The sequence below is a fragment of the Balaenoptera borealis genome (genome assembly GCF_965194805.1).
Source record: "Balaenoptera borealis genome assembly, chromosome: 19".
In the NCBI taxonomy this organism is placed as follows: Eukaryota; Metazoa; Chordata; class Mammalia; order Artiodactyla; family Balaenopteridae; genus Balaenoptera; species Balaenoptera borealis.
The window spans coordinates 7,622,274-7,635,240 of record NC_138878.1 but is presented as its reverse complement, the minus strand read 5'-3'; the positions used below and the strand labels follow the sequence as shown (position 1 = coordinate 7,635,240).

The following is a 12,967-nucleotide window of genomic DNA, read 5'->3' as shown; positions in this document are numbered from 1 at the left end:
CTCTTAGACATAACATCAGCCCCTTAGAGTACATGCAGAACAACAGCTTATTGGTGACAAAAAGAACCAGTGTTATCACCCTCCTGCTTTAAGTAAGAAAACTGGAAAATCAGACAGAAAGGTAAACCCTTGTTGTGGATATGCCCCTGGTACCCCCAGCACTTAGTATATTTCATGTTTTGGTTTTCCAGAAATGAAAATCTCAGGGAAATGAAAAAAAATATATTATTTTTTCCCTCACTGGTATCTATCTGTTCATCTCTCTAGGGGAATCTACTTCATATGGAATTCCCTGTGATTATTCCATTTCACCTGGGGAAGAAGAAAATTTCTCCTGAACAACTTTGCTGAGCCTTCCTGAAGCTTCATCGTGACGGGACACATCTCACAGACAGAAGTGCACCTTGACTGGCTCACTCTCACTGGTTTCCTGTGGTTCTGTGAGAACCAATGGATTTGGATGGAATGGAATATTCCCTTGAAGGCTTAAAGGCGTGTCTCGTTGACCCCAGTTCAGGGCTCATTGGTGCCGCTGAATGAGCACGTCCATCATTCTGCCCTGTGCTGATCTCTCCCAGCTATTAGAAATAAAATCCAGCTGGCTGGTCACCTAATTTTTCCAAATACAGTGACAGGGTCTCACTGCAAGTGCCCCTATTGCCAAATCCTTGTCTACAGAGGTTTGGCACAAATTCTGATGTTATGCAACACAAGTTGGGAAGGGAAAACACATACTAAACAAATGAAAAGAGAAAAGATACAAGAAAAAATAAAGCCTGGGCTTAAAACTGTGCTTATGTTGTCTTCAGGCACAGTCGAGTCAGGGCACCGTGCTGTGGTTTGAAGTCGTCAAGGCCACATACCCTTGCACAACTTACAGGGTTAGGGAATAATTACTGACGACACACTCAGAGGCAGGGCTTTTCTCATTGCTCTAGGGAGTGAGTGCTCACACCTTGCCTTAACTAACCCTTCTGGATAAGACGTTCAGGGGAGTCTCTTCTCCGTAAAATGTCAGGGTTACATCAAAGGAGCACAGAACTATGTCTTAGAAGTCTACGCTTCTATACATGCATCCACATTTTTCAAAGCTGTTTCTATTTCAAAGCGTGTGGCAGTAATCCCACACGGTGCCTGGCACGCAGCAGCCAAAAATTGGTTTCCTCCTTACTTCCAACTTGGGAGGCAATGGGAAGTGTCAGTACATCTGCTGGGGTACCACTCTCGTTGTACAGACACTTCATTTCAATCAAATCATCCACCAGCATGTGCCTTCTCGTTACAGCTAATAACTCTTTGGTACAGTGCTTTGGAATGTCCATTGGGAGACGAGTCTTGCCCAAGCCATGTTGGGTCGGTTGGGGCCGGGACACGATCTTGACCCTCCTGACTTGTGGCCCGTGCTCTGCAAGAGACGACCTTGTCTCTCTTCATTGTCCTTGCTGAGATGCTGTTGACTTAGCTATGAAATGAGCTCCCCACATCTCTGGGAGGCTCCCTTACAGGCGAGATCTGTGAAGAGTCTGGCACCTGCGCTCAATCAATAGACACGGCTACTGCTATTATTACTAATCATAGGCTTTCTGAGAGAATTCATAGAAATGTGTGACTTGGCTTGTTCTGCTTCTGAGAACCGGAGGTGAGTGCCTGTTCCTTGGAGGAAGTTCTGTGGCTGAGAGAGAAAGAAAATCGTACACCAAAGTGACCTTTCCCCCACAAATGCTGTTCAGTGCCCAGGACTAATTAGCCAGGCTCTAACTGGCTTGAAGTCTGAGAGGACCGGGCAAAGCCACTCCGTGGAGATGACACAGTCCGCAGGGTTCCCTGGTTCCTCTCCTGGTGACTTCCGTATTACATTTCTTCAGTTTGCTGGTAACGAGCTGGTTTTTCAGATGGGATGGCTCGGCAGCTCCTTCTGGGCCTCTGAGCCCAGCAACCAGGAAGTTGGGAGGGGCCCTGGGGATGGAGAGGGAGACCACAGCCCGGCTTCTCCCCCGACGGCTCCACCCTGTCTGTGCCCGGGAAGGAAGAAAAAAAGTCACAGACCCGCTGTCGGTCAGCCATGATGGGCCACCAGCCAAGGAGGGGAGGGCAGCAGGGCCTGGGAAAGGAGGACGTGTGGTGTGTGAGGGCAGCGGCCCGGGCAGCGGAGCCTCCGCGGGCGCCGAGTCCCCGAGGGGGCTGCAGGGGAGGCTTGCGGGGCGAGGAGCCAGGGCTCGGAGCAGCGTGTGGGGAACAGCCTTCCACACAAGCAGCCAGGATGACCGTGCAGGCGGGCAGGCGCGGGAGGGAGGGCGCACGGCATGTGGGGAGGGGTGGGAGCCTGGGAATCAAGACCCGCCTCCTCTCCATCTCCCATGATGGGAAGCCAGGGCCGGCGGGGGCCGCCTGGTTGAGGGCATGGAGCCACCAAACCACTTGGCCTTTGAAAGATGGGACTGGAGGGCCAACCTAAGCCTGGAGAAATCCCAGGAGAGCAACCCAGGTCCTTCGATTCTAGTGCAGACCTTAGATGACGTTGGAACGTAAGACAAGAAAATAATGACCCAAGTCCCTTACTTCTCTTCCCAGTACCCCCAGTGCATGGTTTATCGGGGCCCCTATAAAAGGCCAGTTGCATCTTGACGATGCGCTCACCTTGGTAATCCACATCCTGTACCCACCTCCTAATCAATGGATGCTTCTCATATCACCCTTTGAATACTTCTTCTACAGTTTATCATTGACTTGTTTGTCTTTATCTCCATATACCTGTGAGCTCTTTGAGGGCAGGGATGGAATCTTACCTTCATCCCCTTCTTAACTCCAAAGGCATATGGTTTATTACATGAATGAAAAGTCAATAACGTTGGAAATTAGCTACTGCTGTGAATGTAAGCGACTGTCTTTCTTGGGGGGCCTCTGGGGCCAGAGCGCATCTCCTTGTCTCAGGGTCCGATGAGGAAAGTCGCCTCCTGCCCCAGCCTTGAACACTCCTGTGAGGACAGAAGCGTGTTTGTTATCTGTCAGCATAATTAAAACCAGATTGAAACTCACCCTTCCTCCCAAAATGACATGAGAACTTGATGCCTAATGTTCATGAGTTTTGTGTTCCTGAGTCGTGTTTTTTTTGTTGTTTTTTGTTTTTTTCCTATCTTCATTTCTCATCAGCACAAAAGAATGTTCTTTCTCTTTTCGACTTTACCAGAAATGACACTTATTTGTGTAGGAAAAGCTAAGATAAGTTTCTAAGTAAAGGAAGCACCATCATTCTCTCTCTGTACGTTGACTACTACCTGGGGAAAGCCGTCTGCATTAAAATGTACCACATCTTTTCCATGAAAAACCCACTGCATTTGTAACGCTCTATTGTCCGGAGCCTGTTCCCCCAGCATCCCTGGGGTCAGAGGTCAAACTCTTCTGGCAATGAAGGGTGGAAAGGTCACCAAGAAGAAAGTTTTCTGATTCCTCTGAAAAAGCAAATTCCCTTCCTCAAAGCATTTCCTCCCCCGCAGCTTACACTCCAATAAGAAAGAGGTAGATGTGGGGAAAACCGTCATGTAGTTATTGAGTGTGACACCATAAGGAAGAGTTCAGAGCAGCGGCAACAGAGAAAGCAGGCAGCCAGCCTCCGTTGCTGGCTTTCCCTCCCCGCAAATGCCATCAGTATCCACAGGTTGTGCAACCCCACCCCTATCTAATTCCACAGCATTTTCATCATCTCCCCCAAACCTGTACCTATTATCACTTTCCATTCCCCCTTCTCCACAGCGACCACCCATCTACCTTCTGTCTCTATAGATTTGCCACTTCTGGACATTTCATATAAACAGAATCATACAAAATGTGGTCCTCTGTGTCTGACTTCTTTTACTTAGCTTAATGTTTTCAAAGTTCATCTACGTTGTAGCATTATGTGGGTACTTCATTCCTTTTTATGGCTGAGTACTATTCCATTGTATGGATATACCACATTTTGTCGCTCCATCCATCAGTTGATGGACGTCTGGGTTGTTTCCACCCTTTGGCCACTGCGAATAACACCGCTATGGGCAGTTGTGTACAAGGTGTTGGGTGGACATACGTTGTCCTTTCTCCTGGGTCCATACCTAGGAGTGGAATTGCTAGGTCACATGGTGACACAATGTTAACTGTTTGAGGAACTGCCCCGCTGTTTTCTTTTTCCTGGGACCACACAGTGGCCTGTTGAGTGGTCTCTCTGCTCCCAGCGTTGTCCCCTCTCTCTGGTCAGGTCTCCTCACCACAGCAGCAGGGAGCAGAGTCTCTCACCCAACAGACACTCTTAGAGCCTGTATAGGGAACCAGAGAGACAAGGTCCTGTCCAGTCACCTGATATTAAAGCATCAGCTGGGTCATGGTTCTTCACTGCTTGAAGAGTTCATTACACCCAGAATAAAAGCACAGCTCTGGTCCAGAAGGTCCAGAAGCATCTCCCCTGCTTTTCCCTCCCTCTTGCTGATTATCCTCCAGTCACTCTGGCCTTCCTTGGACACTGGCTTTCTCCCGCCTTGAGCCTTTGCACATACCATTTATTTTGTTTCCTCTGCTTAGATTAGAACACGCCATTCTTCACAAAGCTGCCCAAATGAATGAGTAAATAAATCGAATTCAGTATATTCAATGTATTAACTTGCTCAAGGCCCCACAGCTGGTTGATGGCAGGCTCCCCAATGGATTCTCGTATCAAAGGCTTTTTGTTTGTTTGTTTGTTTGTTTTGAATCTTTCCTTCTAGATGACCATCTAATATGTCAGCCTGTATTACAAACCATTTTTTTAGCGTCTATATCAGGCTTCTCGACCTCAGCACTATTGATATTTGGGGATGGATAAATCTTTGTGGAGGAGGTTATCCTGTGTGTTGTAGGACGTTGCTGCATCCCTAGCTTCCATGCACTGGATGCCAGTAGCAACTCCTGCCCCCCAAACCTCCCCAGCTGTAACAACCAAAAATATCTCCAGCCATTGCCAAGGTCCCTTGGGGGACAAAATCATCCAGTCGAGAACCCCTACTCTAGAGCTATTGTCTTGTTCAATGAATACTGGAGCTGAGACCAGCCAAGGGTATTTCCAACCCCTACTTACCAAAGAGTTTTAGCCAATTCCCCTTTAATAAGGCAGGAAATGAGGCCTATATGAATTTAGAAGAAATCTGAACAATAAGGCTGGAAATCAAAAGAGTTTGTGATTGATCTGCAGTAGATGAGAATATTTGATATGCCAGATGCCTCATTCTTCCAAAATTTTGGTCAATAAATACCAACTTAGTGAGACCCTAACCCTCCTGGGTCAGGCAGGTAGTGTGATCTTGTACACTGAGCCATTTCCTCCAAGTATTTTTCCGGGTAGTTTGGATCATCCTTTTCAGAGATCAGAACTTTAGAGTAACGGGAAGGGGGAAGAGGTGAACGCAGAAGGACACCCTCTGACAAAGGGGTCCATTTTAAGTGCTTCATGTTAATTTCAACAGCTTGCCCCTCCCTACATCCTTAGTCTTAGGACTGAGTCTGAGAAGCTGAAATGAGCACAATTGCTCTGAGCCAGTGACTCTGCAGACCAGGATGTTCCCCAGCTCCTGCAGTGCTCTTCGAACTTGGATGCAACCGGGGGCTCCGTTAGTAACCCCCGGGAAAATATGAGTGTTCCTGGCTGGGGATGTCCAAATAACAAGATTCGTCTTTTTTCCCCCTGGCAGAATCAATACATTCGCATGATGCATATTAAATGTTTAATTAAAACCCAATGCTAAAGCATTTTCAGGAAGTTATAAAAGCCCTCTGGAGGAGGTCTGGAAGCCAGGGGTGCTTGTAAGTTTACCAAGTGCACCGCTGCCCCTCAGACGCCAGCTTTCATCTTTGTTCTGTTTCTCTTTGGTACCTGAGTTGTTTCACAGGTGTCGGAGGTGCTTGATGTAATGATTCAGTGGTGCTCGGATGACCGCTAAAATGGCAAGGATTTGAGACATTAAGGGTAGAATCACCAAACTCCCTCTGGCCAGATCCAGAATCCACCTCCTTGCCCCTCCTGCAGTAGGAAGGGAGTTGGGCGCCTAGCGCAGAGCCCGTGTTGGAGAAACATAAAGCTCCCAAGAGCAATTTGAAGCTGAAGGGGGGAAGTGCCTAGAGACGGAATTTTGCTCCTTTGGCTGTAATTGCCAGTAAGACTTCCTGGGGCCTCGGAGCAGGATGCTTTCCGAGCAGAGAAGCCGGGCTCAGATGACGCACCCCAGGTACTCTCACGCTGCAGGACGAAACCTTATTTAGTAGCTGTATTAATTGAATCCTCACTTTGTGTGGATTGATGGAATTCATATCAGAACGTCCCCTCGCTGTTGGAGACGTCCCTCGCTGACTGCCTCCGCCCTCCAAAATAGGAACTCAACTTCACAGCTGAATTTTTTTCCCCCCCATTTGCTCATTCATTCCTGCAACCATTCATGCACTCATTTATTCCATAAAAGCCGATTCAGAACCTTCTAGGTATCCTGGGCTGTATTTGTCCTGAAGTCAACCTTGATTTACTAAATGCCAGGCACCGTTCTAAGCGATTTACACGCACCATTGTCTCCAATCTCCACGAGTCTTTTGAAAGCAGAGGGTTTTCTCCAGCTGGAAGCAGAAGGGGAAGTCGGAGAGGTTCAAAGCCCAAGGAGGACTGGGCCGGCTGTCGCTGGCTTGAAGCTTTTGGTGGCGGGGTGGGGGGGGAGGAGCATGTGACAAGGAAGGTGGGCGCTCCCCAGCAACAGAGAGCGGCTCCCAGCTGACAAAAGCCACGGGGACCTCAGCCCCACAGCTACAGAGAAATTAATTCTGCCAACAATCTGGATGAGCTTGAAGGGAGATTCTCCCCCAGGGCCTCCAATTAAGAGCTCAGCGTAGCCAGCGTCTTGATTGCGGCCTTGTATGAGCCCCTCCGCAGAGATCCCGCCTCAGCCCACTCAGACTTCGGACCAACAGAACCGCGATATCACAGGTGGGCGTTGTTTCAAGTCGCGAAGCTTGCGGTGTTTGTTGTGTAGCTCTCATGAGTACTGCGGCTAATAGACTCACGTCATTCTCACGATTAGGCGGCAGGCTGCTTACAGGTGAAGAAACTAAAATTCAGAGAAGTGAAGATACCTTTTCAAGCCCACACAGCTTGGCAGGGCAAGAGAGAGAGATTCAAACCACACGGTCTCCTGAATACAATTCTGATGTTTTTGTGGGTCTCACAAATCTCTGCGGTGGGTGGAATCGTGGTCACTCTCTCTGTGTGACCCTCTGGCATTGTCAGTGAGGGACATGAGATGTTGGTGTGAGTGGAAGCAGACCGGTGGGCCCGGAGCCGGCTGGATGACACAGGTGGGGGCCACAGAGAAGGGGGAAGGGATGTGGAAATGGAGGTGCCATCAAAGGAGAGAAAACGGAGCCGGTAAGGAGGTTAGGATGTGGGGAGCTTCTAGTTTTCATCCTCTTTGCACGGTCAAGGACGCCCCCCCCAAGGGTCCAAAGCGACAGCAGGCACTGTAATGTGTCACACCCCTGAGTCCTGGGGAGACTAACCAACCCTCCACGCTGTCCTCTGATGGCTGCCTTCCGCACTGTTCTGTCCTGGGGGTCGGAGGCCACACATCAAAGCGCAGTGTCCTGACCCCTGTGGCCCTGCAGCTCACCTGACCCTCACCTTCCGGTGGCAGATCCAGCTGTATTCTGAAGAAAGATGAAGCCGAAGCAAAATGCACAGGATTCTAACGTTTGACTTCTTCAGCATCTTCAGAAATCACAGTTATCGTTTCCTTCTTTGATTACGACAGTGTTTTCTACTCCTTATGGAAACTCTGCAAAGTACAAAAAGGAGAAAGAATAAAGGGAAGAGAAGCACTTAGAAACAGTGGTTGTTAATAGTGTTTTCCTCTAAGTTATTCTTTGGGTAATGAGTATACAGAAATATATACACAGATATGCAATTGTATGACGAAAGGGTATGTTTAACAGAATTGGAATCAGATGGACTCTTTATTAACCAACTTTTCACTTCATAATCTACCATCAACGCTTTCCCTGATCACTGAGTACTCTTGGCAAGAGTGTCTTTATTGCCCACATAACACTTAATCACATGATCATAAAAGAATTTACTTCACTTATTGGGGGGCTTTAAAATACTTTCCAGTTTTTCAGTAATATACATACTGCTTTGATCTCTCTCCTTGTACATTTCTGAATCTCTGATAATCTCTGTAAGACAGAGTAAAAAACTGGGGTTACCAGGCTGTGGTGGTTAATTTCATGTGTCACTTGACTGACCATGGGGTGCCCAGATGAAACATTATTTCTGGGTGTGAGGATGTTTCCGGATGAGCTTAGCATTTGAATCTGTGGACTCAGTAAAGTGGATGCCCTCCCCAGTGTGGGTGGGTATCGGCGAATCCGTTGAGGGCCTGAGTGGGACAAAAGGCAGAGGAAGGAGAAATTCATCTCCCTCACCCCTGCTCCCCCAGCTCCTTTTTTCTTCCTTTCTCACTGCCCGAGCCCGCGCACTGCAATGAAGAGTAGCCCCCGCTCGTCACAACTAGAGAAAGCCCGTGCACAGCAATGAAGACCCAATGCAGCCCAAAATAAATAAATAAAATAAATAAATTTTTTAAAAAATTTAAAAAAAGGGATCCCAGATCCCTGCAGACTGGGATCTATACAGTTGGCTCCCTGGGTTCTCAGGCCTTTGGACTCAGACTCAATGACACCACTAGTTTTCCTGGGTTTCCAGCTTGCAGATTATTTGACTGATTGATTGATTGATAGACAGATAGATAGTTATCCAACAGGAAATATATACACATCCTATTGGGTCTGTTTCTCTGAAGAACCCTGACTAATATGCAGGCTAAAAGGTATACGTATTTTAGGGTGTTGATATGACAAAGTATTTTCTAGAAAAGTTGTACCTGTCTTTCCACACAGAAATGTAACATGTTGCTAATGTAATGTGTTACATAATTTTTAAAGATCGACCTCCATTTGAACGGCAATCTCTCTCCTCTAATGCACTCCAACAGACTGCCCTGGAGTTTTTCCTTCGACAGCTTTTCCACAGTCAGTTCCACACGGCCCCCTGCACCCCAACCAGAAGCACCCTTTAAACGTCTCCAAGTGGCCAAAAAAAAAAAGGGAATAATTAGGCACCACTTCCTCTATGCATCTACATTGTTTATCTCTAAAGATATCCATGTTCAACTAGTTACACAGGACATAATTCAAATGAAGATCAAATGTCAAATAACGTTTACTTCAAAATAAAGGGCAATTTTTAAGAGCTATGTTTAAATCTCTTTCTATCTATACATTTTTAAAATTAATTAATTTATTTTATTTTTGGCTGCGTTGGGTCTTTGTTGCTGCGCGCGGGCTCTCTCTAGTTGCTGCGAGCGGGGGCTACTCTTCGTTGTGGTGCGCGGGCTTCTCACTGTGGTGGCTTCTCTTGCCACGGATCACGGGCTCTAGGCGCGCAGGCTTCAGTAGTTGTGGCACGAGGGCCCGGTAGTTGTGGCTCGTGGGCTCTAGAGCGCAGGCTCAGTAGTCGTGGTGCACGGGTTTAGTTGCTCTATGGCATGTGGGATCTTCCAGGGTCAGGGCTCGAACCGTGTGCCCTGCATTGGCAGGCGGACTCTTAACCACCGCGCCGCCAGGGAAGTCCCGTATCCATACATTTTTTAAATTAACTGTTTGTCCATAAGCTCCTACGCCTGGTTCTCAGCCAAGGACAGCAGTATCACTTAGCTGAATGTCTTTGGTGAAGAGAAGAAGGAGAGAAAACAAAGCTGACTGAAGATGTGCCACATGCTAGACCCTGCACCAGCTTCCACTGTGAACGTGATTTCTTTCTAAGCCACACGAGGTATTCTATTCTCCATTTCTGTGCATAGGGAAGTCAAGGCCTGCAACCAGGGCTGCGCTGAGCAGCGAGGAGATCTGAACGCAGGTCTGTCTGCTCCCCATTCCACGCTCCATCGTCTCTGCGTTCTGTCACCAATTACTCTAGAAACAGATCCTAAAGCGGGTCACCGCCCACGGCAGCACCCAGATAGCACGCTGGTAAGGCTCTCCCTTCACGCTGGCTTAGAATCCCCTTCCCTTCTGCTTCCTCAGGTCAGCTCTCAGATAGACTACCTGAACCCAAGTGCTTACTGCAGCCTCTGCTGTTAGGGGTCTCCAAACCGAGACATTTGCTTAGACGACCTGAGCCCTGGAATGACCCTGCAGAGCAGGGCATGGCTCAGGTGCCGGCTCCCACCTTTCCTTCTCCAGTCTTCGGGTCCCCAGAGGCGACGGCAGTGTGCCCTGCTGTGCAAAACATCTCCAGGGAGCGACACCTGTCCCAGAGGTCTCGCTTTCGTCCCAGCTGGGCCTACGCGTGACCACGAGTGAGTCACAAGTGAAAGATGGAGACGTCTCCCCCGGCTACGGGGCTCTAGGTCCCCAAACCACATCTCTGCTTTCATATGTGTTGGGATGATTCAGCGGAAACTTCTGGTCAAACGGATCACCATAGCAACTTTCAGTAGACATCCAGCATGCAAATGAGAGAGTGGAAAGGGCCACTTTCTCAATAGCCCAAAACCATCATCCTCTGAACCCTCCGGGGATTGAATTCTAGACTCTTTGAAGGTTTAATGCAGAGCTTGCTTCAATGCAGGTCGGCACCTGGCTGGGTCTGTTGGTATCTTCAGATGCTAAAACGAGAAAAAGTCCCCGGGGATGGTTTCTACACTCTGAATTGTTTGTCTCACAGGGAAGATGTCTATAGGGGAGCTGGGAGACTGGGGCTTCACATTTTCTCTGTGTCATTTATAAGCTTCAGGATCTTGGCCAAATTATGAAAACTCTCTGAGCGTCAGGATTTTCATCTGTAAAATGAGGGTAAAAATACTTGCTCAACAGAGATATGATGTGTCTGAAATGAGAATTGGAAAATGCTTTGCATGTATTAGTCCTTCAATAAATGGTAGTTACCGTACTATCCTCTGTGGACCTTCTGAAGCCCATCTTTAATCGAATGCCAGTTATACAGAAACTGTGATGTTGATCGTTAGGGATGTAAATGTCAACGTGGCATCTGCTCTCAAGGGGCTACAGGAGCTGCTGAAAAGAGGGTGAAAGGGGGTTAAACAGATTAACCCTCCTCCCACTTAAAAAATCTACACTACACCGATTTCAATGTAAAAAGCCAATGGGGTGTTGGAGAAGTTATTTTATTTTATTGACACATTATTTACTATATCAGACAGGAATGCCTTTGGCTGCAAGCAACAGAATAATTAATTAACAGGGGGCTTAAACAAAGAAGGATTAATGTTTTCTCTCTCTCTCTCTCTCTCTCTCTCTCACACACACACACACACACACACACCACACAGTTGTGGACGTAGTTGATTGCTAGCATTAGTTCAGTGGCTTACTAATATTAAGGTCACCATCTCACCATCTCTGCAATTCTCATCTTTCCCCTCTTGCTATCACCTCATCTTCCCAAGGTAGCTGCTGAAGTGCTAGCCATCATGTTTGCATTGCAAGGTGGTAAAAACAAAAGGGAAATTGATGGTACCATTGGAATGCTTATATTTTATGTATGAGAAATGAGTCACATGGCCTTTCTTAGCTACAAGATTATTCATGGCTTGACTCGATGAAATGTCACATCATCCCCAAGGAGGAAGCATGTGTATAACCCAAAGTCACAGGGTAGGAAAAGAGCAGAGGCCCTCTGACTTTGGTCCGTGCTCTGCCCTTTTGCATAGCTCAGCTCTGATTCAGGGGTCCAGAGTCTGTGGGGTGGGCTGGGGAAGGCAGTAAGGCCCTGCTGAGGTACACAGGACTCCAGCTTGGTCTCTCCTGGGAAAAGGGTGAAGGTCATTCACGTTCTTCTGTAGAGACCCCTGACTGCATCCGGGGGAGAGGAGGAGAAAGGAGGAGGCTCTACTCCGGGGGGACCTCGGCGCACCCTGGGAGAAGCACACCCATGTGATTCTATCTGATCCACAACTTTGTGTCTCTTGGGTCCTAGCAAGAAGGAGTGGGCCTGGGGAACCAAGAGGAGTTTTAATGAAGGGAATGTTTACAAAGCACAGGAACACACGATATAGAAAAGCCTTAAGGCAAGGTATTGTTTCCTGGGGTTTCCAACTTCAGGGAGCCAGGACCACCTCTTGCGACCTGAAAGGGTAAGGAAAGGGTGCATCGTTCCAAGACTCAGAGAAGAGGGGGAGGAGAGAGAGAAAGAGCTGGAGAGAAAGGGAGAAAGAGGTAGATAGACAGGGAGAGAGGGAGAGAGAGAGATGGGTGACTGGACAGGGCAGCCTGACTCCGACTCTACAGCTGTAACCTTCAGTCAAGGGCACCAGTGATCCCGCAGGCTGGGAGGCAGGAGCTCACCCCACCCCCCTGCAGTGTTACTCAGAGGCCTGACCCAGCTGGAAGCCAGAGGGCTTGGCGAGCCCACTCACATGTCTACGCTGATCTGTCTCCCAGAGCCCAGAGCTGAGTAGGGAGAAGTAGAGAATGGACCTGGCGGGGGTGGGGCTGGGTGGAGGTGGAGCCCAACAGAGACACAAAGTTGAGTGAGGGCAAAGAGGCTGTTAACACCCTTCCCCCGTCCGTTGTGCGGTTACAACCATCCCCACCCGTGAATGTTCCAGAGGCTTCCATGGAGCACGTGAAGATGGGGTTCACATGTCGGCCCCTTTGCCGTGGTGTTCTCTACCTTTATACTCAGTGCCTCACTGCCCACCCATCCTCACTACTCAGCCCATGCTCTAAATGTCGTGACAGAAGATTACAAATAGCCTCCCTGGTGTTTCCTCTTAAAAATCCCCCAGAGAGTTACACTCTGGTGACGAAAACGCAGTGCCAGTTTTGTCACTGTATCCTTTTCATCAGTAAATTATGTGATCGAAACTGTAGGAATATACATCTCCTGAAGGGATGTGGGTGGAAT

General features: G+C 48.3%; 1 protein-coding gene across 7 annotated transcripts in view; it reads right to left on the bottom strand.

Annotated features, from left to right (window-relative positions):
- LOC309616161 (uncharacterized protein) overlaps positions 1–12,967 on the bottom strand; it is a 153,441-nt gene that overhangs the window by 9,270 nt on the left and 131,204 nt on the right. For 4 of the 7 annotated variants that reach the window (XR_014237302.1, XR_014237303.1, XR_014237304.1 and 1 more), the window contains one exon: positions 2,787–11,115. The gene's annotated coding sequence lies outside the window, so the exon portion shown is untranslated. The remainder of the gene's footprint in view (positions 1–2,786; positions 11,116–12,967) is intronic. The other 3 variants (XR_014237305.1, XR_014237306.1, XR_014237307.1) reach the window with 3 other exon arrangements.